Source organism: Cherax quadricarinatus, chromosome 23 (assembly GCF_038502225.1).
Source record: "Cherax quadricarinatus isolate ZL_2023a chromosome 23, ASM3850222v1, whole genome shotgun sequence".
Lineage (NCBI taxonomy): Eukaryota > Metazoa > Arthropoda > Malacostraca > Decapoda > Parastacidae > Cherax > Cherax quadricarinatus.
In genome coordinates this window covers 8040905-8067602 of record NC_091314.1, presented here as the reverse complement: position 1 = coordinate 8067602, position 26698 = coordinate 8040905, and the positions used below count along the sequence as shown (strand labels likewise).

General features: G+C 43.8%; 2 protein-coding genes across 10 annotated transcripts in view; one reads left to right on the top strand and one right to left on the bottom strand.

Moving 5' to 3' along the window:
• The window catches only part of CDase (neutral ceramidase), a 123870-nt gene that overhangs the window by 17719 nt on the left and 79453 nt on the right, over nucleotides 1–26698 (bottom strand). The window lies entirely within an intron of this gene.
• PH4alphaEFB (prolyl 4-hydroxylase subunit alpha-1) overlaps nucleotides 3870–26698 on the top strand; it is a 193736-nt gene continuing 170907 nt past the window's right edge. For 3 of the 8 annotated variants that reach the window (XM_070087843.1, XM_070087840.1, XM_053772420.2), the window contains exon 1: nucleotides 3901–4083. The gene's annotated coding sequence lies outside the window, so the exon portion shown is untranslated. Of the gene's footprint in view, nucleotides 4084–25243; nucleotides 25348–26698 lie in introns of those variants that run through there. The other 5 variants (XM_070087846.1, XM_070087844.1, XM_053772429.2 and 2 more) reach the window with 5 other exon arrangements.

Below are 26698 nucleotides of genomic sequence, written 5' to 3'. Positions count from 1 at the left end.
GGACGAGAAAGACAGATGGAGGAATACAGAGAAAGAACGAAAGAGGGGTGGAGAGGACTATGTTGTGGTTGTCATACACCTCTCCATATTCTGCTGCAGTTTCTCCACCACCTGGTTGCCAGAAAGAGGAAGAGGATGAGAGAGACAGATGAAGAAAATGAGGAGAGTGAGAGATGGAAATGATTAGCTGCCACACACCTCTTTGTACTTTTGCTGAAGTACAGTAAGTGTGAATGTGGAATATTTAATTTTCCAGACTGGAATTCATTACATAAAATAACTGACTAATATGCCCATGCACTCTGCCCCAGGGCCAGACTCATGGAACTCTGTGTTCATCAAGAACTGCAAGAAGCCCCTATCACGAGCCTTTTCCATCCTATGGAGAGGGAGCATGGACACGGGGGTCGTCCCACAGTTACTAAAAACAACAGACATAGCCCCACTCCACAAAGGGGGCAGTAAAGCAACAGCAAAGAACTACAGACCAATAGCACTAACATCCCATTTCATAAAAATCTTTGAAAGGGTCCTAAGAAGCAAGATCACCACCCATCTAGAAACCCATCAGTTACACAACCCAGGGCAACATGGGTTTAGAACAGGTCGCTCCTGTCTGTCTCAACTATTGGATCACTACGACAAGGTCCTAAATGCACTAGAAGACAAAAAGAATGCAGATGTAATATATACAGACTTTGCAAAAGCCTTCGACAAGTGTGACCATGGCGTAATAGCGCACAAAATGCGTGCTAAAGGAATAACAGGAAAAGTCGGTCGATGGATCTATAATTTCCTCACTAACAGAACACAGAGAGTAGTCGTCAACAGAGTAAAGTCCGAGGCAGCTACGGTAAAAAGCTCTGTTCCACAAGGCACAGTACTCGCTCCCATCTTGTTCCTCATCCTTATATCCGACATAGACAAGGATGTCAGCCACAGCACCGTGTCTTCCTTTGCAGATGACACCCGAATCTGCATGACAGTGTCTTCCATTGCAGACACTGCAAGGCTCCAGGCGGACATCAACCAAATCTTTCAGTGGGCTGCAGAAAACAATATGAAGTTCAACGATGAGAAATTTCAATTACTCAGATATGGTAAACATGAGGAAATTAAATCTTCATCAGAGTACAAAACAAATTCTGGCCACAAAATAGAGCGAAACACCAACGTCAAAGACCTGGGAGTGATTATGTCGGAGGATCTCACCTTCAAGGACCATAACATTGTATCAATCGCATCTGCTAGAAAAATGACAGGATGGATAATGAGAACCTTCAAAACTAGGGAGGCCAAGCCCATGATGACACTCTTCAGGTCACTTGTTCTATCTAGGCTGGAATATTGCTGCACACTAACAGCACCTTTCAAGGCAGGTGAAATTGCCGACCTAGAAAATGTACAGAGAACTTTCACGGCGCGCATAACGGAGATAAAACACCTCAATTACTGGGAGCGCTTGAGGTTCCTAAACCTATATTCCCTGGAACGCAGGAGGGAGAGATACATGATTATATACACCTGGAAAATCCTAGAGGGACTAGTACCGAACTTGCACACGAAAATCACTCACTACGAAAGCAAAAGACTTGGCAGACGATGCACCATCCCCCCAATGAAAAGCAGGGGTGTCACTAGCACGTTAAGAGACCATACAATAAGTGTCAGGGGCCCGAGACTGTTCAACTGCCTCCCAGCACACATAAGGGAGATTACCAACAGACCCCTGGCAGTCTTCAAGCTGGCACTGGACAATCACCTAAAGTCAGTTCCTGATCAGCCGGGCTGTGGCTCGTACGTTGGTTTGCGTGCAGCCAGCAGCAACAGCCTGGTTGATCAGGCGCTGATCCACTAGGAGGCCTGGTCACAGACCGGGCCGCGGGGGCGTTGACCCCCGGAACTCTCTCCAGGTAAACTCCAGGTATAATACACGGTAAGCAACCATGAAATATGCGTACCTTACTGCTACTTGTTGCTAGGCTACCCGAGAGAGCCAGTGTGTGCTCGAAATTTGTAATGAAATCATATACATTAAATTTAAATAAAACATTACAGATCACTCTAATGTCAGAGCTAATAGGTGAAACAAGTTTGTATAGTTAATGACAAATATCTCCTCTTGTATCAGTCAATAATTTCTATAACAGTACATACTTAAGGAAAACTAATCATAGAGAATCGAGACCTGAGCATATTGTTTGGGGGGGGTCTGGCGCCCCCCGGCGTCAATGAGTCATAATTCATAAATTATACCTTAACGGAGCGGATACATTCGCATCTTGTCGTGCGAGGGAGAGTCTACGGGACTTTTGCTGATAATTACTAATCCACAGTTCCCAGAAGGACTCTGATAGTGCGATAACAATTACATAGTCCACCACCGCCACGGCGAAGCTAGAGAGAAGGATTTGAAAAATGCACCTGGAGTAATATTAGCCCTTCTAGTCCCCTGAGTTTTCTAACATCTAAAAATAACTAAGTGGTGGAGTATTAGACAATCAAAATTCCCTTTGTTACATTAGAATTCGTTAGTTTTTTTTTTTTAGGCAGGGTGTTATGAGGTGGTCAGCAGCACCAGCACATGGTCAGTCTAATCGTGATGAATTGTGTATATTATATTCCATATGAGAAAAGACACTTAAGTACATACAGCTCATGATATTTATTATTAGAGGAAATGTTTCGCCAAGAGTGGCTTCAGTCCTCTATGTCCTGAATTGTACTTAAACGTCCATTTTCCACGTCTTGTCGGTATCATCATACCATTTTTCATTACATTCCACGGTTCTTGTGACTCATTTTTTTTGGGGGGGGGGGTAATTATTATTTATTGAATACAGTCCACGTAAACGATTTATACACAATCTACAATCGAATAGCTATTTACAGTATAAATTTTATATCTTATAAACTAACATCAACAAGTATGTATTGGCTTCTCAAATGTGGATTTGAAACCCTTACGCATGATAGTTGCAGGAGGGTGTGTGGGACGGCTGGCGGGGAGACACGACCTCCTCCGCTAAAAATTCTCCTGGTAACAAACGCATTAAGAACATAAGAGTGAAGAAGAGCTGCAGTAGGCCTATTGGCCCATGCTAGGCAGGTGCAACTCACACCCAACCATGCCCACTCATATACCCATCCAACCTACATTTAAAGCTACGAAGCAATTTCTGTAATGGTAATTCCCATAATGAATGTAAGTAAACTAATACAGCTGATACTAGAAGAATGAAACTGATACTGAATAACTAATACTGAAAATTTCTCACTGTTGAGTAACATAACCCGGCTTACTAAACATCCTGTACACCATACTTCCTTCAAGTTAGGGGTGGACGTGAAGATGCCTTGATGCTGGTGAATGACTGTTGATACAAAAAATTTGAGTTTCCCCTCCCTTTCCTCAGATCTGACCTGATTTGTCTCATTTTCCAAGCGCTACTGGACACCTGGTTTAGCGGGTCTCCTTGAATATATAATACGATACGCTTTACTGCCATGGTCGTCGTGAATCCCTTACACCTACTGCACCTGCTCACCTAGTAGTAAATAGGTACCTGGGTATTAATTAACTTGTGGGTTGCATCTTAGGAAAGCATCACTATGGAAATAAGTAATAACTTGTTTTAGTTAGTTATGTAGGAGACCTAGATTAAATAAATTTATTATGAGTCAAGGGGAAGCTCGTCATACTCAAGGGTCATACAGGTGCCTGGGGAACAGAAGCCACGTAATCAGATTTGATCTATGGAAGGGGAGAATATCTCTCGTTCCTTAAATCAAGAGCCTTCCAGCATGGTACCCCCCATGGGAGGTTGGGTGGGCAGCGACCGCTGACAACCTCCCAGCAGCTGCCATGTCTGGCACTACACTTGTGGCCATCATCAACCTCGGCCTCAGTTGGCTGGTGTCTAGCGACGGGGAGGGATACCTCGCCTCAGATACTTCCTTCCAACAGGTATTTCTCGCTCAGTTTCTGCCGGTATTCACTGTTTTGCCGCTTCGGAAGTTTCAGTGCTCAAACGACAACGAAAACTCGGCTCCTACCGGCTCACTTGATCATATTTTGTGACAGTAAGGAACGATTTTGTTTTTGTTTATATTCCTAATAAACAGCCTTTCATGTTAGCACATAACCCTTAATGATTATATTAATATTACCGGTCAAAACAATAACTATAAAATCCAGTGTGACTGTAGTGTCAGTGGGAAGGTAGTGATCATACCACAGTGGTAACCTCCCACTGCCACAGTGGTAAGATAAGTTATATTTAATTAAATCTTTAAATGCTTTTACTAACAATCGTATAAATTTATGCGATACTTCTGAATTACTCACCGCTTTCTTGGAAAAAATCTCATTGCACCCGAGTTCCCAGATGGTGTGACCATTATGGGGTTAACGTCACCCTATGAATATTTATAACATAGTGGTCATAGTGACCCATGTGAGGGTTGATGATAGTTAGCAAGCTTAATAATTAGTGCTTTCTACATTCACAATCACTCCGGTAAACTGACATATTCATCACGCCTCGTTTAAGTTCATTGACATGGTGATCGTCTTCAATGTAGGCAGGGTGACCCAAACAAACATATTCACCATTACTGTCTCTCCAGAAGTGTGTGTGTATACCTCACAAATCAGATGATTCACCAAACTGCAACTTCACCACTCATTCTTCAGAGTGCAGGCATTACACTTTCCAATGCTATGATTCAAATCCTGCAAACCGGTTTCCCTGAACCCTCTTCATAATGTTATCCTGCTCACACTCCAACATCACCTTGAATACAAAAAAAAAAAAACTTGTCAACCAAAAAAAAAAAATGATTACCAGAAATTCTGTGATCTTGCAGAAAACATTGTATGATAATATCATCTGAAAATTTTAATTTAGATTTTGCACAAACAAAATATTTTGACTTAAAAATATGCGATTTTTATTACAGCAGTGTTAATCCTGTTATGTCCTGGAATCATGGCTAATGTTGTTTTGGATCACAAAGCGAAACAAAAATTGTGTATATCTCTGCATGTTGGGTGCGAATGTTGATCTAGGAAAGCGGGTCCTTGATTAACGCTACGTAAATATGATATAGTTACTCAAATATAATTAACTGGTTTGTAGCAAGGTAGCGTGATGTGTAGCACTGACTCCTAGTTCACTGGTAGCGCCGTCAACTCTACCGGAGGACCCGGGTTCGATCCTGGCGCGGGCGGAGACCTCGGACAAGTTCCTTACACCAGTTGCCCTTATTTACCTAGCAGTATGTAGGTACTTTGTGTTAGCTGACTGTTGTGCGTCGCATCCTGGTGAAGAGGACCAAATGACCTTAATGGAAATATGCCACACAGCTTGGCTTTCTTAGTTTATCCTGGGTTACTAACCCTCCGCATAAATAATTAGAAGAGAGTGTTCTTCTGGAATCATGAGGTTAACACATTGTGTAGTTCATTGTGCTCTGTTCACAGGCTGTGATTATCGCGGCCCAAGAGTCCTCTGGGTTTTAAAACTCAGAAATCACTCCCTCCGAAAGCAAAAGACTGGGCAGGCGGTGCAAAACACCCCCAGTGAAAAGTAGGGGCTCCATTGGTACATTAAAAGAAAACACAGTAAGTATCCGGGGCCCAAGACTGTTCAACAGCCTCCCACCATGCATAAGGGGAGTTACCAATGCACCCCTGGGTGCCTTCAAGAGAGAGCTGGACAGATACTTCAAGTCGGTGCCGGATCAGCTGGGTTGTGGTTCGTATGTTGGACTACGTGCAGCCAGCAGTAACAGCCTGGTTGATCAGGCCCTGAGCCACCGGGAAGCTTGGTCGTGAACCTGGCCGCGGGGGCGTTGGTCCCCGGAATACCCTCCAGGTAGCAGTTATGTATCGAAAATGGTTGGTATGAACTGGCTAAGAACTCCAGTGCTATTTAACATGTTCGTGAATGCTCCATAAACAGCAACAAAAAATGTCTTTTGCATGATGCAAATACATTAGCCTAACACGAAATTATAGATAGTTTATTGACACTAGTAAAAATATAGTTTAAGTGTTAAAAAATGAAAATAAACATTAATTATGCAGTACTAAATGATAGTTTATATGAAGGACACAAAATAAACGAGACATTGCAGGAGTGATAAACAACTTATTGTTATTATCCTCGTATAATTTGTTAAAAAAAAATCCCACTCATTTAATTCTTGCGCGATCATTTATCTGAACATTACTATACTAAGTTACATTCTGCCTAGTTTGTAAATCCCGTTTAGATTATTGAAATTGAATTTAGGGAGTCTAGTCTAGGACTGGGCGCGGGGGCGTTGACCCCCGGAAACGGTTATCATGTAAACATATTCAAACCATTTTTTTTAATTAAGATTATTGAAAAATCTAAATAAGATGGTTTTTGTGTTACCACAACTCTTGGGTGATAATTGTTACCAGAGGGACTTAGCAGACGGTGCAAAATGCCTCCACAAAAAAAACAGGTGCGACGAGTACACTAAGAATTCGATGATGGGAGCCTAGCTTCACATGATGATGTGATCCTCACATATTTACCAGATGGATCGACAAGCTAGGGTAAGGTCACGTGACTAAGAGCTCCGTGCGTGGGACATCAGTGTCAGAAGAAATTTTCGTAAGTCCAATGACAACTAAAATCCGACCACAAATCAGACCTCAAGATAGGGAAGAGGGGAGGGAGACAGACACCATTGGTGGGAGAGCGCTGGGCACGTCACCTGAATGCCTCCCATTCCTCAGGCGCTATATGAACCTGACGGGTTTATTGCTTCCCCCTGAATAAAATAACCCATAATCAGATATATAATCAGGATGCTGCTGTTTTATTCTCTTAGGTACTAAATCAGGATGCTGCTGTTTTATTCTCTTAGGTACTAAGTGGGAATAAAATGTTGCTGTGTTTCCGTTATATTTCATCACAAGAATTGTTTCATATACGAGATAATGAAATCTGTCAGCCTGAGTGGAAGACTTCGGGAGGTTGATGAGAATAAGGGAGATAAGACAAAGGGTGGGAAGGGAAGGTGGTAGATGTAACAGGGAGGAAGGTTCAGTAGGAAGGAAGGGTGGAACATGAAGCATGAAGGAAAATCGGAAGATGGAAGAATGGAAGATGGAGCAAAAAAAAGTTATGGTGGAAGATGAAGTAGGGAAAACATGGAGCAAAAAGGAATCATAAAAGTAGGTATGAATGGTAGATAGAGAAAGAAGGGTGGAAGAAGGAGTAAGGAGGAAGATTGAGCAGGAAGGAAGGGTGGAAGATGAGGTTGTAGGAAGGGAGCGATGAGGGCGGGGACCATAACGAGAAGACCACAAGCGGGTGACGTGCTTGGCGCTCTCCCATCAATGGTGGCTCACACTCCCTTGTGTGGCTCACACACCCTTGTGTTTATATAAGGAGAACCAGTGGTGCTCCAGAGGTACACAGAGTAACCCAAGGCTGTGCTCACCTTTGCCGAAAGCATTGTACGACCCTCTACAGGTACAGAACTTTTCCATGATTTTCTCAATACCCGCAGTTGATTGCGTGATTGGGACACACACAGATGAATGGAACAAACCGTCAAGAGGTCATCGAAGCTAACATCTTGGGTAGCTTTAAAACTAGCTCCACACAACGAAATGCCCCAATAAGGGTCCTCTTCTGCAGCATAACTTTTCTTCACTATTATCGGCAGTATATTATCAAACTGTATCAAACTTCCCCGTAAACCAACATTCCATCTGTAAAAAAAATATACCACCTCATTTCTCGTCTGCGCCTCCTCAGGTAAACATGGAGGCAGCATGGGAAGGAAGTGCCCGAAAAATGTTAACATAATATTTGCCAATATTCTCACCAGAGGAATTTAGTCTTCATATGGTAATAGGGCGTAATGCTTTTACATGAAGTGTATGCATTGCAGGGTAGAGGGGTGAGAGAGAGAACTGATGTAGGTAACAGCTCTTAGCCTGCAAAGTTAGGAACCCTTACCCTAACCTTGTAAAACCCTGTGTAAGAGAGGGATAACGTCAATGAGTTCATATAACTGAAATGCAGCTTATAATCTCATAAGTAAAACAGATTTAATACTCCTGCGAGCATAACACATTCTGTAAACAAGTTTCAGTCTCAAGCCACCTCACTGGCATTTCCACACAGCGTTTTGCTAATGCAGTTGTTTTCAGTTATACCCATTCTTCACTTATTCAGATTTCTTACAATAAATATATTCACCACTCTTTTAGCTCCTTCGCCACAGAGGAATATAAATATGTAAACCAGAATTTTTACTTAATCCAAGTCACGTTATACTCCATACCCGACCTCACTATGGCATCAGGGCAAATATTAATTCATATTCTTTTCACGTCTGTCACTGGTGTGGGACTGGCACTAAGTTGACCTGAATTCGTGTCCCCATGACTCCTAGTTTGCATTATTATAAATAATTCTGAATATAATGCAGGTATGATTTTAATTATTAATGGCAGTAGAAGTAAGGGTTGTAAGGAATTCTCCTCGTAGGTGCTATCATTTCTGATTACACATTATTTATTCTTACTCTGTGTTGACCCGTAGGTCAAACATGTCTTGGTCCAAGAGATGTGTAGCCACTTTCGTTTTCTACTGTGCGGACCCTTCAAGGAAAGTGAATCGATTCTGTTTGATTCACCATTTTCCCGGTGCTGAATGAATGAATGAATAATAATAAGTACAGAGTTTCCAATTCTATTGTTTGACATATTTTTGTTTGCTTCCTTTTTCCCGTTTATAATTTTAACTGTGTTGTGTATGGAAGAGGAAATCTCTCCAGACATTTCGATCCCAGGTCTACCTACCTGGAGGGCATTCCGGGGATCAAGGCCCCCGCGGCCCGGTCCATGACCAGGCCTCCTGGTCAGCGAGGCTGTTACTGCTGGCCGCACATAGTCCAACGTACGAACCACAGCCCGGCTGATCTGGCACCGACTTTAGGTATCTGTCCAGCTCCCTCTTGAAGACAACCAGGGGTCTATTGGTAATTCTCCTTATGGCTGGTGGGAGGCTGATGAACAGTCTTGGGCCCCGGACACTTATTATGTTTTCTCTTAGTGTACCAGTGGCGCCCCTACTTTTAACTGGGGATATGTTACATCGCCTGTCAAGTCTTGTACTTTCGTAGGGAGTGATTTCTGTGTGCAGGTTAGGGGCCAGTCCCTCCAGAATCTTCCAGGTGTAGATGATATATCTCTCTCGCCTGCACTCCAGTGAGTACAAGTCAAGTGCTTCCAGGCGTTCCCAGTACTTAAGGTGTTTGATGAAACTTATACGTGTAGTGAAGGTTCTATGAACCTTCTCTAGATCAGGTGTTGTAGCTAGTTCCACAAATTAGAAAAGATAATGTTACAGGCTCCAGCAGGTGCTGTAGTTTAGTTCCTCTTCAAGGGGGGCTCCTTGGCGTGGTGAAGAGGCTCTTGGTCTGAGGAATTAGACCTGTTGGTCTTCTTCCTCAGACTGAACCTAATTACCCCCCATTCTCCCCTCCCCTCCCCTATCCCATCCTCCCCATCCTCCCCTTTTTCCATTCCTCCTCCTCCTCCCCACCCCTCCCTTTTGCCCTTCCTCTTTTTGGCCTTTGGGATTTCTCCCACAGGCGCACTAGTTCCTAGGTAGGGGAAAGGACACAGGGGTCCATCCCATTCCGTTGAGGTTCTTGGCGGTGGCTTAGTTTGCCGTGGAATCTGGATCGCCTGGGGATGTCCCAATCCCTCTCCGGTATCCCAGAGTAGCTTTGGGTGTCTTTCGGGCGACGGGTGTATCTCTGGAAGCCACCTTTCGGATTCCGGGGGTGGTGGCCGAAGGAGGTATGCTTTGTGGCGGATATCCGGCCGCCCTCTCTTTTGTCCACCGAGGTAGCTCGGCAGATGTGAGGTTGCTATCCCGGATTGCTGGTTTACTGGCATGAAGGGTAGGGTATGGCACGGGTTCCATGCTGCATCTGCGCTACTAGCGGTGCTGAGGTCCTCTTGGGCGTGGAGGGAGATTTCCAGCCCTTTCATTCCTCCTGGGAACTATTCCTCCCCGCTCCCCCCTTTTTTTTATTCTTTTTTTATTTTTTTATTTTCTTTTCTTCTTCCTTTTTTTTCTTAAAAACAAAAAGCAAAGGAGTAACCTAACCATGGAGAACCCAATCCATGAACCCACTACCCCCGGGCCCCTTCTTGATACTGCACCCCATTCTGACCCTGTCTTGTGTTTAGACCACTCTTCGGACACTCCTGATGCCCCTGTACCTCTTGCTGGTGCTGTTTCCTCACCCTCTTCAGGTACCTGGGCTTTGACTGACTCCTTCGATTTGTCTGAACTCCGCTCTCCTTTGACTATGCTTCCGGCTTCTCCCTCTACGGTACGGCAATTTTCGAATCGCCCGCCCGTTTCACGCCGGACCAACTCTGGTCCTACTCCTAAACGCCAACGTCAATCTCCTGATGATGCTCCTTCGTTACCTTCCCATTCTACTCGGAAAAGACCGACACGTCAAGCACTCCCTCTCCACGCTCAGTTTCGGACCACACAATGGACTAAATTCTTTACTTTAAGACCGACTTCTTCTTCTGCCTACCTTTCTGACCATTGTATTGGCAAAGCGCTCCTGCGTCATGTTGGTAGAGATATTTCATTTCATGCTCTCAAGAGCAGTACGCTCATCGTCACTGTCCAGAATGCTACCCAAGCTCATGATCTTTCTTTCCTTTCGAATATCGATACTACTCCTATCACTATTGAAAAACATCTTTCTCTCAATTCTTGTAGTGGTACTGTCATTCTGCCCCATACCATAGTCCAACAGAATTTCCAGTCATGTGGCAATGACATTCTTGAACAGCTGGAACTCTAGGATCTCCCAATCTTCAAAGTAGACACTTATGTCCTTCCTGCCCGGGGGCGGAGACGTTACCCTTGCAAAATGGCTTGTTTAACTTTTGACAGCCGAGAACTCCCATCCTCTGTATATGTCACGGGACATCGGTTACAAGTTCGAAAGGTGATACCTACACCGCAACAATGTAGAAATTGCTGGCGTTTTGGTCACCCAGCGAAATATTGCAGATCTATGGCCGAATGCCTAGTCTGTGGTGCCGACGACTATTCTAATACATCTTGCAGTCAACCTCCATCTTCCCTTAATTGTAATGAAGCTCACCCTTTGTACTCCCGCCGTTGCCAGGTCTACTTAAATGAATGTGAAATCCATTGCTTCAAAGAGGCAGAAGGTCTCCCTTATGCTATGGCAGTTACTCATCTTCGCCTCCAAGGGAGACTACCCCGTGTTTCTTATTCTCGTGTTTCCAAACATCCCCCCACTTCTGGGGTCCCATCTTCTGCAGCCTCCTCTGTTGTTACCCCTCCCATAGCCACTCTGGCATCTAATCCTTTTGCTGTCCTTGGCTCTGACGTCCCGACTACAACTCAGTCTGTTCTCACATCTTCGCGTCCTTCCTCACAAGCCCCAGTATCGACAAGACCTCGTACGACACCTAATACCAATCGCTCCTCTACTTCTCAGAAGTCCAAAAAATCCACATTGCTCAAATCTTCTTTGCCCCTTCCTTCCCTTCTTCCACCTCCACACTTTACCTTTCCAGTCTCTATACTTAGTTCTACCACTCTCTCTGGCTCTATTACAAGTGTGGAGATTCACCCTCCTCCTCGTACTATGCCTTCCACCCCCATCCCCTCCCAAGTTTCTCCCTCTTCTGCCACCTCCCAGGTTTCTGCCTCTTCTGTCCCCCCCCACACTTCATCTCCAGTCCCTTACACTCTTCCCTCCCCCTCTACTTTGGTACAGTCCATTACTGTCCCAATCTTTACTCACCCTCCTCCTTCTATCTCCAATATGGTCTCCCATACATCTTTGAATTCAGAAACACTTGAAGCCATTTCAGAATATATTGCAGAGACTAAACCTTCAATGGACACTGATTCACTTTCTGTTCCTTCTCTTCCCTCTCCTCCATCTTCACAACCCCATTCTTCGCAACGCTCCGTTCCTTCGCTGTTTGAACGTCTTCCAATGCCACCACACGTTGACTTTTCTAACCCCTCTAGTCCGTAGGTGCCTTCACCTACAGATTCCTGGTATTTTCTTCATCGCCAATCATGGCCTATTTACAGTGGAATATCCGCGGCCTCAGGGGTAATCGGGGTGAGCTTCAGATGTTGCTTTCCAGGTTTTCCCCTGTTGGTGCTTGCTTACAAGAACCAAAATTACACTCGGCTGTTTTCCAACCTATCTCAGGCTATAATTTATTGTATTCTTCGGATCCTTTCTCAGATGGGACCTTTAATGAAAGTGCCCTTCTTCTACGCAATGATATTCCATACTGTCAACTCTTTGTCCATACCTCGCTGCATTACACTGCAGCCCGTATCCACTTGAATAAGTGGTTTACAATATGTTCTTTATATCTCTCTCCTCGAGCATTTTCTATCCCAGACTTTGCATTTCTTGTTTCATCCTTACCACCACCACTTCTGTTACTTGGTGATTTTAATGCCCACCATTTCCTCTGGGGGGGGTCTCATTGTGACTCACGTGGCATCCAGTTGGAGGCTTTTCTCGCCTCTCACCCCCTCCATGTTTTAAATACGGGTACTCCCACCCATTTTGATCCTCGTACTCATACTCTCTCTTGCATCGATCTATCAGTCTGCTCTTCCTCCACTGCACTAGACTTCACCTGGTCTGTTCTACCGGACTTACATGACAGCGATCATTTTCCAATCATTCTTACTTCTCCTTCCTATTCACAACCTTTCCGTAGCCCTCGCTGGCAATTTGATCGGGCAAATTGGGATCATTACTCATTACTCACACCTTACTGCTTTTAGTGAGGTTCCTTCTTCATCCTCCATTGATGAGCTCCTACACCTCTTCTCGACGTCAGTTTATACCGCAGCTTCTCATTCTATACCCCAAACCTCAGGCAGGCATTCTCAGAAGTGCATGCCTTGGTGGTCTCCTGCTTGTGCTCGTGCAGTACGTTTGAAACGTGCTGCATGGGGCAGGTACCAGTACAATAGAACCGCTGAGAGACTTCTTGATTTTAAGCAGAAGCGTGTGATCACTCGCCGTGTCATCCGTGAAGCTAAACGCACTTGTTGGCAAGACTATGTTTCCACCATCACCTCTGCTTCTTCTATGAGTGCAGTTTGGAAAAAAGTGAGGAAATTGAGTGGTAAATACTCTCCTGACCCGGCTCCTGTTCTGCGGGTTGCTGGTGTTGATGTAGCAAACCCTCTCGACGTTGCCATTGAACTTGGCACACATCTGGTCCGTATTTCCCGAGGGCTCCATCTATGCCCCTCGTTTCTTTCCTCAAAGTCTGCCAGAGAGTTAGTACCCTTGGACTTTTCTTCTCTCAGAGAAGAACAGTATAATGTGCCTTTTACACTTCAAGAACTAGAGGCAACGCTCTCAGCTTGCCGATCATCGGCAGCTGGGCCTGACGACATTCATATTCGTATGTTACAACATTTACATCGGTCAGCCCTTGTAGTCCTCTTACACCTCTTCAATCTTATTTGGGCACAAGGAGTTCTTCCCCAGCCGTGGAAATCTGCCATTGTTCTCCCTTTCCGCAAACCGGGTACTACAGGACATGATGCCTCCCACTATCGTCCCATCGCTCTTACTAGTGCAGTTTGCAAAGTGATGGAACGTTTCGTAAATCGACGTTTAATGTGGTATTTAGAGACACACAACAGTCTCTCCGCTAGTCAATATGGCTTTCGTAAGGGTCGTTCTACCATAGACCCCTTGCTACGCTTGGATACGTGTGTTCGTAATGCCTTTGCGAATAATCACTCAGTTATTACCATATTTTTTGACCTTGAGAAGGCATATGACACAACTTGGAGGTATAATATTTTGGCCCAGGCCCATTCCTTAGGCCTCCGAGGCAATCTACCATCCTTCCTTAATAACTTTTTAACTGACAGACATTTCTGTGTTCGAGTCAATAATGTTCTTTCCCGGGACTTCGTCCAAGCTGAAGGTGTCCCTCAGGGATGTGTTCTAAGTGCAACACTTTTTCTCCTTGCTATAAATGATTTGGCCTCTGTTCTTCCACCCAATATTTGGTCATCACTCTATGTTGATGACTTCGCTATTGCTTGTGCAGACACTGACTGTCATCTTATTGCAGTTTCTCTCCAGCATGCGGTCGACCGTGTTTCCACTTGGGCCACCGTGCATGGGTTTAAATTTTCAAGTAGCAAAACTCACCAAATTACTTTCACTAGACGCTCTGTTATCTCCAATCATCCTTTGTATCTCTTTGGCTCCCGTATCCCCGAACGTGATACAGTCAGGTTTCTAGGCCTTCTCTTTGACCGTAGGTTATCCTGGAAACCTCACATTACCTCTCTGAAGGCAACTTGTCACAGCCGGCTAAACCTTCTTAAAACTCTTGCTCATCTTTCCTGGGGAGCTGATCGTCGAACTCTGCTTCGCCTACATTCAGCCCTCGTTTTATCGAAACTCGATTATGGTGACCAGATTTATTCCGCGGCCTCTCCTGCTACTCTCTCTAGCCTTAACTCTATCCATCACCAAAGATTACGTTTGTGCCTTGGTGCTTTTCGCTCTTCCCCTGTTGAGAGCCTCTATGCAGAAGCGAATGTTCCATCCTTGTCTGATCGCCGTGATGCCCATTGCCTTCGCTACTATGTACGCTCTCACGATCTCCACAATCCTTCCATTTATAGAATGGTCACCGATATTAGTAGACATTCTTTATTCATTCGCCGCCCCTGTTTGCTCCGTCCCTTTTCTCTTCGCCTACATTCACTCTTGTCTTCCCTTCAGTTACCACCTTTATACGTTCATGTAGCATCTCACTTTTCCCTACCCCCCTGGGAAGTTCCATTTGTTCGGGTCTGTTCTTTCTCACTCCCTTGCTCGAAAGCTCAACTGCCTACGGTGGCTTCCCGCTCTCTTTTTCTTGATCACTTCCACTCCCATTCTCATGCCACCGCTGTGTACACAGATGGCTCTAAGTCTTCAGACGGTGTCGAATTCGCAGCAGTGTTTCCGGACAAGGTTGTGCGGGGGCATTTACTATTTTCGGCTAGCATTTTTACTGCTGAACTGTATGCCATTCTTGCAGCACTTATTCGTATCGCATCTATGCCTGTGTCATCATTTGTGGTAGTCTCAGACTCCCATAGTGCTCTACAAGCTATACGAAAATTTGATACATCTCACCCCCTAGTTCTCCGTATCCAACTTTGGCTACGCCATATCTCTACGAAGCATGAAGATATTATTTTTTGTTGGGTCCCTGGTCATGTCGTCATACAGGGCAATGAACAGGCAGACACTGCTGCGCGGTCAGCAGTACATGACCTACCAATTTCCTATAGAGGTGTTCCATTTCTGGACTATTTTGCTACAATAGCTGCCCACCTTCACGCCCGTTGGCAACAACGTTGGTCAACTCTGCTTGGTAACAAACTTCATTCTATTAAACCGAGCATAGGTTACTGGCCGTCTTGTCATCAGTGCCATGGTTGGGAGACCACTCTCTCCCGTCTTCGCATTGGCCACACTCGTCTTACTCACGGGTATCTCATGGAGAGGCACACTGTACCTCTCTGTGAGCAGTGTCAAGTTCCAGTATTGATTAGCCACATTCTGTTAGACTGCCCTCTCTATCAACGAGCACGCAGAATTTACCTCCAACGCCGTCTTCGTTCTACTACTCTCTCTTTACCTTCCCTTCTTGCTGATGGACCCTCCTTTAATCCTGACTCTCATTGACTTCTTGACAACGACTGATTTACTCCACAAACTCTGATGATGAAACCTTACGCACTCCCCTCAGCCCTTTCTAGCTCAGTCTCTTGCTGCCCTTTACCCTTTCACTATCGACTGCTCCGCTGTTATCCGTAACCTATTACTCATCCACCTCCCTTTTGCCACCTGATGCCCTCGCTTCCTGCCCTGCAGTGCTGTATAGCCCTTGTAGCTTAGCGCTTCTTTTTTTATTATAATAATAATAATGTAGTTTAGTTAGGGAAGGTAAAGAATACGTTTCAGCAGGTGTTGTACCTAGTTACTTCAGTTTGGTAAGAAAATGTTCATGTTTCAGCAGGTGTTGTAGCTAGATACTTTAGTTACAGAGGAAAATATTTTTTAATGTATTATACTAATTAATAATATACAATACTAACTTGTAGATGAGTAAATCACAAAGGTAACAATTGGGTATTTTTATTATGAGACAGCAGGAGTGGGGAAGTAAACATGAGGTAATCACTTCCTCAGCCTTGAGTGTTCAGCTCCTTAGTCTTTGTCAGTGTGGTAAGAAACTAAAGACGAACACTTCTCAGGGTTGAGGGACTCATCACCTAATCTTTACATTACTTGTGCTCTATACAACATTTAGTCACCTCTGCATTCGACTGAAGAAGCCTGAAGAGTAGGCGGAACGTTTCGATGTTGTAGCTAGTTAATTTAGGGAAAGAAATGTACAGATTTCACTAGGTTTAGTTAGTTACTTGAATGCACAGGTTCAGCTTCATGGTTGGGAAGACATTATTAATTAACTCCCTCACGTCGGCCAGTCTGTGACGGTCATGATGATGAATACTAAACTAGAGGCGGGGATGTAACTAGGTATAATATATGTAGCTCAAGTGTAGATATTAGATGGAAAACTTGAGACGATCACCCGGCCAGTGACACCGGACGTCGAGCTGAGCCAAAACATTTTTTCAGAACCTGCTGCTATTAAAAAAAAGTAAGGCGTGTCATATAACATCATTTAGTCTAGGTATCAAGGAGTTTATTTAGAACATTGCTTTAATGAGTAATATAATTTTCACTAAAATGAGTTCATAATAAAATTCAATTCTTGTTTAAGCATCTGTGTTGTTAGTATGTTAGATTTCAAGTCTATCATCGACTGCGTGCAGATTAACAAGGTTACAGTTTACCCGTACATTAAATGAATTAAATAAATAGGCATTTTATTTCCACATGATACCTATTTTTTTTTTTTACAAAATGGGAACATTTTATAGAATATGTGGAAAGCCCCTGGTTATGAAGAGCGTTTAGGGCATCAAGAACACTGTATTAAGTGAAATAGGGATTACGCTCACCATATATATAAACTTAACAGGGTATGTGTTGTGCAACGTGTAATAGTGAAGTGAGCGGGTTGGAAGAAATTCCACCCTTGCAGCTGCACTAGGCAACTCTGTCCACTGTCAGGGGGAGGATGACTTTCTTGGTCTGGAGTCTGATCATCCATTATGATGAATCCTGGCTTTCATATTGATTTCGGCAGGTTGAGTTACCAGCAGAGCGTGTCAAGGTGGTCTGTTGATCAGTGGTTCATGTCACAACTTGCACAGTGCACCATAGTTGCAGAATGTTGCGTGAACACTAAACAGGTTGAGTGAGATGCTTCACCGGGCTTTCACCTCCACCCCCGCTCTCTCTCTCTCTTTACTAGCACATCTCCACTCAAGGGTTGATACCAGTGAGGGGCTCTTGATCCAAAAGACTAGACCTGTCCTCCTTTTTCTTGGATCGACTCTGATTGCATCCCATTTCCCCAAGGTGCTTCCCCTTGTTATAATAATAACAATAAAATAATAATAATATCACCAAACACATTAGTGCTGATGTAGTGAGAGACTCTTATCCAATGATGCCAATTTTATGACGCCGATCACAAACATATATGGATGCTGAAATGCGCAAGGATTTATTTGCAATATAATACACCTAAAGTAGACTGTGCGAAATTATCCTGTCCGCACCTTAAAAATTTAAATACGTTGAAGGAAAAATAAAATGGTCAGTGATTAACAAGATAAAAAAAAATGCGAAGTAAACAGAAAGACTGAAAACCTAGGAAATGTTCCAGTTGGAAGACAATAACAAAAGGAAATAATAATATTAAGAAATTTAGGAAAATGTAAAAAAAAAAAAAGGAGAGGATTACTTGCTAGGTCCCACAGCAGCAACTGTGGGGGGAAAAGCTATTATTGAAGGTGAAAGAAAAATGTGAAAAAAAAATAGAAAATACCGGTACTTAAAATATACTAATAGATGAACACTAAAATGGTATGAAATACCGACAGATTGTTAGGTAAGACACATATGCAACAGTTAGGTATCTTTATTTCGAAACGCTTCGCCCACACAGTAGGCTTCTTCAGTCGAGTACAACGGAACAATGCTCTTCTCCAGACTGAGGGACTGACCACCTCAAAACTTTAAGGGTGATGGACTGATTACATCGTCTTCAAGTATCTTCTGCTTCTATCAACCTTTCTGTACTCGACTGAAGAAGACTACTGTGTGGGCGAAGCGTTTCGAAATAAAGATACCTAACTGTTGCATATGTGTCTTACCTAACATACTAATAGATGGCTGGAATGGGCACTAAGAGGAGGTGACGTGTGCCATCACCACCGGAAACATGAAAATAGTATAAGATAAATTAAAGTAGTCGGGCTACCACAGTTAGAGCTCTATTTTTAAGCATGTGGCTGTGAGTGGGCTCGTGTCAGGCAAGTCCCACTCACAACCACTCATTCCCATTAAGTAATAATAATAATAATAATATAATATCTTCATTTCTACAAGTACATGTACAAGGTATACAGGTCTAGCTAAATTCAGTGACATACTACTATATAGAAAGCCGCTTGTTATGCAGAGCATTTCGAGCAAATTAGGCCAGTTTTGTCCCATGATACGACCCACACCAGTCGACTAACACCCAGGTACCCATTTCATACTGATGGGTGAACATGGACAACAGGTGTCTTATGGAAACACGTCCTAATGTTTTCCAGCCGTACCGGGGATTCGAATTCCGGACCTCAGTGTGTGAGGTGAGTGCGCTAGCGATCGAGCTACGGGTAAGTTTATTCAGGTATACCTGGAGGTTACCTGGAGGTTACCTGGAGGTTATTCCGGGGATCAACGCCCCCGCGGCCCGGTCCATGACCAGGCCTCCCGATGGATCAGGGCCTGATCAACCAGGCTGTTACTGCTGGCCGCACGCAGTCCGACGTATGAGCCACAGCCCGGCTGATCCGGCACTGACTTTAGGTATCTGTCCAGCTCTCTCTTGAAGGCAGCCAGGGGTTTATTGGCAATTCCCCTAATGCTTGATGGGAGGCTGTTGAACAGTTTTGGGCCCCGGACACTTATGGTGTTTTCTCTTAGTGTACCAATGGCGCCCCTACTTTTTATTGGCGGCATTTTGCATCGCCTGCCCAGTCTTTTACTTTCGTAGGGAGTGATTTCTGTGTGCAGATTTGGGACCATTCCTTCTAAGATTTTCCAAGTGTAGATTATGATATATCTCTCCCTCCTGCGTTCCAACGAGTACAAGTCAAGTGCTTCCAAGCGTTCCCAGTAGTTAAGGTGCTTGACAGAACTTATACGTGCAGTAAAGGATCTCTGTACACTCTCTAGATCTGCGATTTCACCTGCTTTGTATGGAGATGTTAATGTACAGCAGTATTCCAGCCTAGAGAGAACAAGTGATTTGAAAAGGATCATCATGGGCTTGGCATCTCTCGTTTTGAAAGTTCTCATTATCCATCCTATCATTTTCTTTGCACGTGCGATCGTGGCACTGTTGTGATCCTTGAAAGTGAGATCCTCAGACATTACTACTCCCAGGTCCCTTACATTATTTTTCCGCTCTATTGTATGGCCGGAGTCAGTAGTATACTCTGTTCTAGTTATTATCTCCTCCAGTTTTCCATAACGGAGTAGTTGGAATTTGTCCTCATTGAACATCATATTGTTTACCGTTGCCCACTGGAAAACTTTGTTTATATCTTCTTGGAGGTTAACCGCGTCCTCAGCAGATGACAGCCTCATGCAGATCCTAGTATCATCCGCAAAGGATGATACGGTGCTGTGGTGTATATCTCTGTTTATGTCTGATATGAGGATAAGGAATAAATAAATACAGTTGCATAGATTATCATACATAGGTACTTAGAGTATCTGCTGTTATGTCACTATCCGCATTTTGTTTCACTCACCTACACCCCTACCTTGAAGCCAGTGCTACTAGTAGGTACTTACAAACAAGTAATAATGTACATGTATTGGCATTATGATGACTCGTATGTTTGCAAACTCTGGAGGTCGTGTGTATAAAGTGTTGTGTTGGGGCACTGTGATGCAGGTGGTGACGTGACACTGTGATCTGACGTGGCACTAGCACTGTCTGAGTGCTTACCCAGACCACTCCTTCCCTCCCTCCCTCTCCTTCCCCTCCCTTGCTTCACTTTACCTCTCGAATGGCGCCTACAGGATAGCCACATGAATAGAAGAGAACTATAGTAGTTCTATTAGCTTATAATAAGCAGGTCCTTCTCACATCCACCCGTTCTCAATCATAAGAACATAAGAATAAATTAAGACTGCATTGGGTGTACTGGCCCATGCTTGGTATTCACACTGTATATGTGTCTAATCTATTTTTTATGCTACAACTGCATCTCCTTCCAAACAGTAACTAAATGGCACATTGAGCGATTCCTAATGTCACAGTCTTTAAGCTCTCAGAGCCACTGAGGAAGTCATCATATCATCACGACAAGCCGCATATTATTGCCTTTTTTTGGGGGGGGGGGGTCAGACCATGAGAAGGGTAGTAAGAATGAGGAGGGGGAAGGACTGAGGTAGAATTGAGCAGTGTGAAAAGTTAGAATACTGGAAGAGAGAAGATAGGTTAAGTGGCCTGACCACTTTGGGTGGGTTTAAAGTGTTTTTTTTTCTGTATTGTGATCTATGACAAATTATAAAAAAATGCAAAATAGTCAGGTAAGTATTTTAATCCTCCGTCCCTTCCTCTTCTCGCCAGACATGTTCTTTTAATCCAGATCATGTAGCAGAAAGGCCTTAACCAGTGTAAGTAGCCAACATGGAGATGACGCACAGACGTTTAAAATAATAAACTAATGTCACTTGACACACATGCCTTAAACATAACAAACCAAGTAACATTTAGATCACGTACATGCATTAAACCTAGCAAACTAACATCTAGATGACTTAGTCTTCAGCTGCTTAGCGTGTGGTATGTCAAGGCTGTTAGCACTCACAGCGTCCATAGGCTCTTCCCCGCCCACATGTTTAACAAGGGTAGGATCTCGCCTTTCTTCCTCGTAATGGTAATGTTTTATTCGTCGGTAAAATATAGCTACTGACGGGGCCTTAATCCTGATGGCCGGCTCAGGAGCAAAGCATTCATCGTTGTATACATGTTAATTAAAGATCCACCCCTTTTAATTAAAGAATGAACGGATCATATTGTGTCCCGTTTTTACACAAATCTCGGTGAGCATGTCTCTTCCATGTAACATGGAATACCATAGTTATTCTTGTTAATAAGGTATATACTTAGAGCAAATTCTCATATAATCTAGGACCCTCTAAGCTAATGATGCTATGACACACGAAATCGTAATAACACGATTGCAAACAAACCATACCACGGGCGGGGATAAAACCCGCGATCAGAGTCTCGAAACTCCAGACCGTCGCGACTCTCTGATCGCGGGTTCTATCCCCGCCCGTGGTATGGTTTCTAATGATGCTACTTTTTGTTGAAAAAAAAAATCCACTCGTCTATATCCATCTGCCTTATCATACACTGTACATGTTTCGTCTAATTCTACTCTGTTGCAATATACAAATATTTTAAATAATCTTTCACCTTAAAGTTATCCTTAATTTATATCATGAAGCAATATTTTCCAGTTTGTAATGTTTATATGTTTTAAAATTTACTGATACGTGGTCTATTTTGCGGCCCCTTACTCTACACCTGGCACGCCGTTATGTTCAGGTCATGTGGTTTTGACGGCCAGGTATGGTGTAGCCTTGGCGACCAGGTCAGGTGTAGTCTTGACGACCAGGTCAGGTGTAGTCTTGGCGACCAGGTCGGGTGTAGTCTTGGCGACCAGGTCGGGTGTAGCCTTGGCGACCAGGTCAGGTGTAGCCTTGGCGACCAGGTCAGGTGTAGCCTTGGCGACCAGGTCAGGTGTAGCCTTGGCGACCAGGTCAGGTGTAGTCTTGGCGACCAGGTCGGGTGTAGCCTTGGCGACCAGGTCAGGTGTAGCCTTGGCGACCAGGTCAGGTGTAGCCTTGGCGACCAGGTCAGGTGTAGTCTTGGCGACCAGGTCGGGTGTAGTCTTGGCGACCAGGTCAGGTGTAGTCTTGGCGACCAGGTCAGGTGTAGCCTTGGCGACCAGGTCAGGTGTAGTCTTGGCGACCAGGTCAGGTGTAGTCTTGGCGACCAGGTCGGGTGTAGTCTTGGCGACCAGGTCAGGTGTAGTCTTGGCGACCAGGTCAGGTGTAGTCTTGGCGACCAGGTCAAGTGTAGTCTTGGCGACCAGGTCAGGTGTAGTCTTGGCGACCAGGTCAGGTGTAGTCTTGGCGACCAGGTCAGGTGTAGTCTTGGCGACCAGGTCAGGTGTAGTCTTGGCGACCAGGTCAGGTGTAGTCTTGGCGACCAGGTCAGGTGTAGTCTTGGCGACCAGGTCGGGTGTAGTATTGGCGACCAGGTCAGGTGTAGTCTTGGCGACCAGGTCAGGTGTAGCCTTGGCGACCAGGTCAGGTGTAGCCTTGGCGACCAGGTCAGGTGTAGCCTTGGCGACCAGGTCAGGTGTAGTCTTGGCGACCAGGTCAGGTGTAGTCTTGGCGACCAGGTCGGGTGTAGTCTTGGCGACCAGGTCAGGTGTAGCCTTGGCGACCAGGTCAGGTGTAGCCTTGGCGACCAGGTCAGGTGTAGTCTTGGCGACCAGGTCGGGTGTAGTCTTGGCGACCAGGTCAGGTGTAGTCTTGGCGACCAGGTCAGGTGTAGTCTTGGCGACCAGGTCAGGTGTAGTCTTGGCGACCAGGTCAGGTGTAGCCTTGCCGACCAGGTCAGGTGTAGTCTTGGCGACCAGGTCGGGTGTAGTTTTGGCGACCAGGTCAGGTGTAGCCTTGGCGACCAGGTCAGGTGTAGCCTTGGCGACCAGGTCAGGTGTAGTCTTGGCGACCAGGTCGGGTGTAGTCTTGGCGACCAGGTCAGGTGTAGTCTTGGCGACCAGGTCAGGTGTAGTCTTGGCGACCAGGTCAGGTGTAGCCTTGGCGACCAGGTCAGGTGTAGTCTTGGCGACCAGGTCAGGTGTAGTCTTGGCGACCAGGTCAGGTGTAGCCTTGGCGACCAGGTCAGGTGTAGTCTTGGCGACCAGGTCAGGTGTAGTCTTGGCGACCAGGTCAGGTGTAGCCTTGGCGACCAGGTCAGGTGTAGCCTTGGCGACCAGGTCAGGTGTAGTCTTGGCGACCAGGTCGGGTGTAGTCTTGGCGACCAGGTCAGGTGTAGCCTTGGCGACCAGGTCAGGTGTAGTCTTGGCGACCAGGTCGGGTGTAGTCTTGGCGACCAGGTCAGGTGTAGTCTTGGCGACCAGGTCAGGTGTAGTCTTGGCGACCAGGTCAGGTGTAGTCTTGGCGACCAGGTCAGGTGTAGTCTTGGCGACCAGGTCGGGTGCGGTCTTGACGAGCACGTCGGGGTCATAGCTAGCCTCTTCACTATTGGTACAGATAGTGACTGGACATTAACTCATTATTATCGGTCCATATCTGATTTTAATTAGTATTTGATGACCTTTACCATTAACTCATCTTCAAATCCCTAACTGTTGGACGTGTCTAACTCATCAAGGATATTTATGTTCCAATTCCTTAATATGACGAAACAAAATCTGTTTCCTCTCTTATATTTATGTTCCAATTCCTTAATATGACGAAACAAAATCTGTTTCCTCTCTTATATTTATGTTCCAATTCCTTAATATGACGAAACAAAATCTGTTTCCTCTCTTATATTTATGTTCCAATTCCTTAATATGACGAAACAAAATCTGTTTCCTCTCTTATTTCTCCAACCATCCTACTGTTATCTTTTCTAAAAAAATCATGTAGTAGGGTATTCAGTCACTACTACTGTTGTATTCTCTATCCTACTTTTTTATACTATCAAGAATGCTTTAATTTTCACATCATGATTGAATTAACAAATCCATTATCGTGGGTCTTATCCTGTAGTGGAACTATACCACAGGCAGGCTAGACTTTGAAATGAGTTGAGGTAGGATAAGTCTTGGTTACTAATACCAAAATTAGTCTTCAGCGTTAAGCCTACACTGGTCATGGTCGAGTTTAAACCTCACTGGTGGACTAGCTATATATAGGCTAAAAGCCCGCAAAGGATAATGCATCTGATAATCTTCTCCCCATTAAAATCATTTAAGTCTATCTGCTGTCAGGATCATTGAAGCTGCTAATCACTAAAAACACGTTTAAACAATTAAATTATTCATTAAATATTAATATATACAATATATTCTTATTTGAATTGAATAAATTATTAATTAATTTATCTAATCGGTCATCTCCTCCAAGTTAGGATGACAAAAAAAAAATGCACCAATTCAAGTATATAAAATTATACTTTATACTCTACGTAATTATGATTGGTGTTGTTATATTTATGGGAAAAGACGAAATCTCCTTGTCATCATCAAGAGAGGATGTGACTAGACGTGCTTGCTTCCAGAAATAACCTACAGCTCAGTGGTGAGCGCATACGGCAGACACCCAACAGGTCGCGGGTTCGATCCCTGGGAAACACGAAGAGGGTGGGAAGGAATGTGCAGATACTTTGACCAATGAGTGCCTGTAAGTAAACAGTACCTGGGAGATAGTGTATTGTTGTGGGTATATCATAGTAGGTGTGCTGGAATTTAATGGTATGGGTGCGCTCCCGGCTGTTGGAAACTGGCTCTTTTCAGCGCCTCAGAGTAACCCAAATTATTATTTATGATAATATAATTAACAATGCTAGTAAGTAGTTGGAATTTCTAATAGATTAGGCTATAAATTATGGAACATAATGTATGAAGAAAAAAAAATGTTGGAAATGGGAGAAGTAGGAGTGTCGCTGCCTGACGCATGAAGTTTTAATGACGGAACATTAACCACAGAAAAAATCACAAGTAGCCATTAACGAAAGAAAAATTAATATCTGTGGGATTGATATTATATATAGGGAACTCAAAAACTTTCTTAGAGAAGCACACAATTAATTATAAACGAAGGTGGAGTATAAAATAACTGGTGTCAATGGCAGCAGCGGGTGGTTGGTGGAGGTGTCGTACAGGAGAGGTTGAGGTGACTTGTGGTGTGTGGAGACAGCATCACCTTCCTCAAGCTTGTACTACACTACTCTCATCTCTCTCATACTAGCCGGTGAGTTCACGACCATTTATAAGAACATAACAATAGAGGAGCACTTTACTATGTCCACTGGCCAGTACTAGTAGGCCTACTGACACATATTGGGTAGGTCTTATAACTCTCGCTCATGTATATATAACCTATTTTTAAACATACCAAAGTACGTATTCCTTTCAATAAGGTTACTTAGGATTTATGCATTTTCTTTAGTTCAAAGAATGGCAGTTGCCACTGAGTATATTGTCTATACTGTACATTATATTCAGAGTGGTATGGTAGGAGGAACATCGCTGCATAATCCTACGGATTTAGCGCTTCCCCTTGATTCTAATAATAATAGGAGCATCAAAACGTACGTTTATTTGGTCATTAGTACACATAAGTATAATTATCATACTGCATGTGCAGTATAAAAATTTTTTAGACATGATGCACGAGTGCCTTCAAGACGTATTTACGTCTTTCATACAATGTAACTTATCAAGAATCAAGACTAACTTGATACATCACTAAAAAAATGATCATATGCTACCTTACATTTTACTGATGTATTGAAGGCTTTTTTTGTTGTTGCTGGGGTTATTAGTAACCCTGAGGGTTTATAACTCCGGTTCTTCAGTATGTGAGCAGAGCCAGCAACCAGTTTACCCATGACTTACTTTTGACATTCACATTTTATCATCAGAAAGGAAGTAATTAAAATTCTAAACAATCGACGTTAGAATTGTAGAAAAGGGTACATGATTTTTCATAGACGTTAGATACTGCATGGTCATTACGAGTTTAGCTCTTTCCTATAATAATAATAATAATAATAATAATAATAATAATAATAATAATAATAATAATAATAATAATAATTCAGAAGAGTTGAGGGTGGATGTCAGTGTACTAAGGGTGGATGTTGGTAGGTTGAGAATAGATGTCAGTAGGCTGAGTGGAATGTCAGTGGGCCGAGTGTAATGTCAGTGGGCTGAGGATTGACGAATAAGTTAATTAGTTTATATGAGCTACATTGTGGGAATAAATAAAGTTAGCTTGTTGCATTCTATCACACAACAAAGTTAATTTGTTCAATATGTAACGAAATCTTTATGAGTAATGGAGAACGAGTACGTGTACTGTTAAATGTGGTCGTGTTCAGTTTCCCAGAGAATGCTTTATTTTAATCAGACATAACGCCCAACATGCACTTATAGCATAATATGACAGCTTGTATCATAACATGGCCACCTGTAACATAACATGACCACCAATAACAAAACATGGCCACCAATAACAAAACATGGCCACCAATAACAAAACATGACCACCAATAACAAAACATGGCCACCAATAACAAAATATGGTCACCAGTAAAACA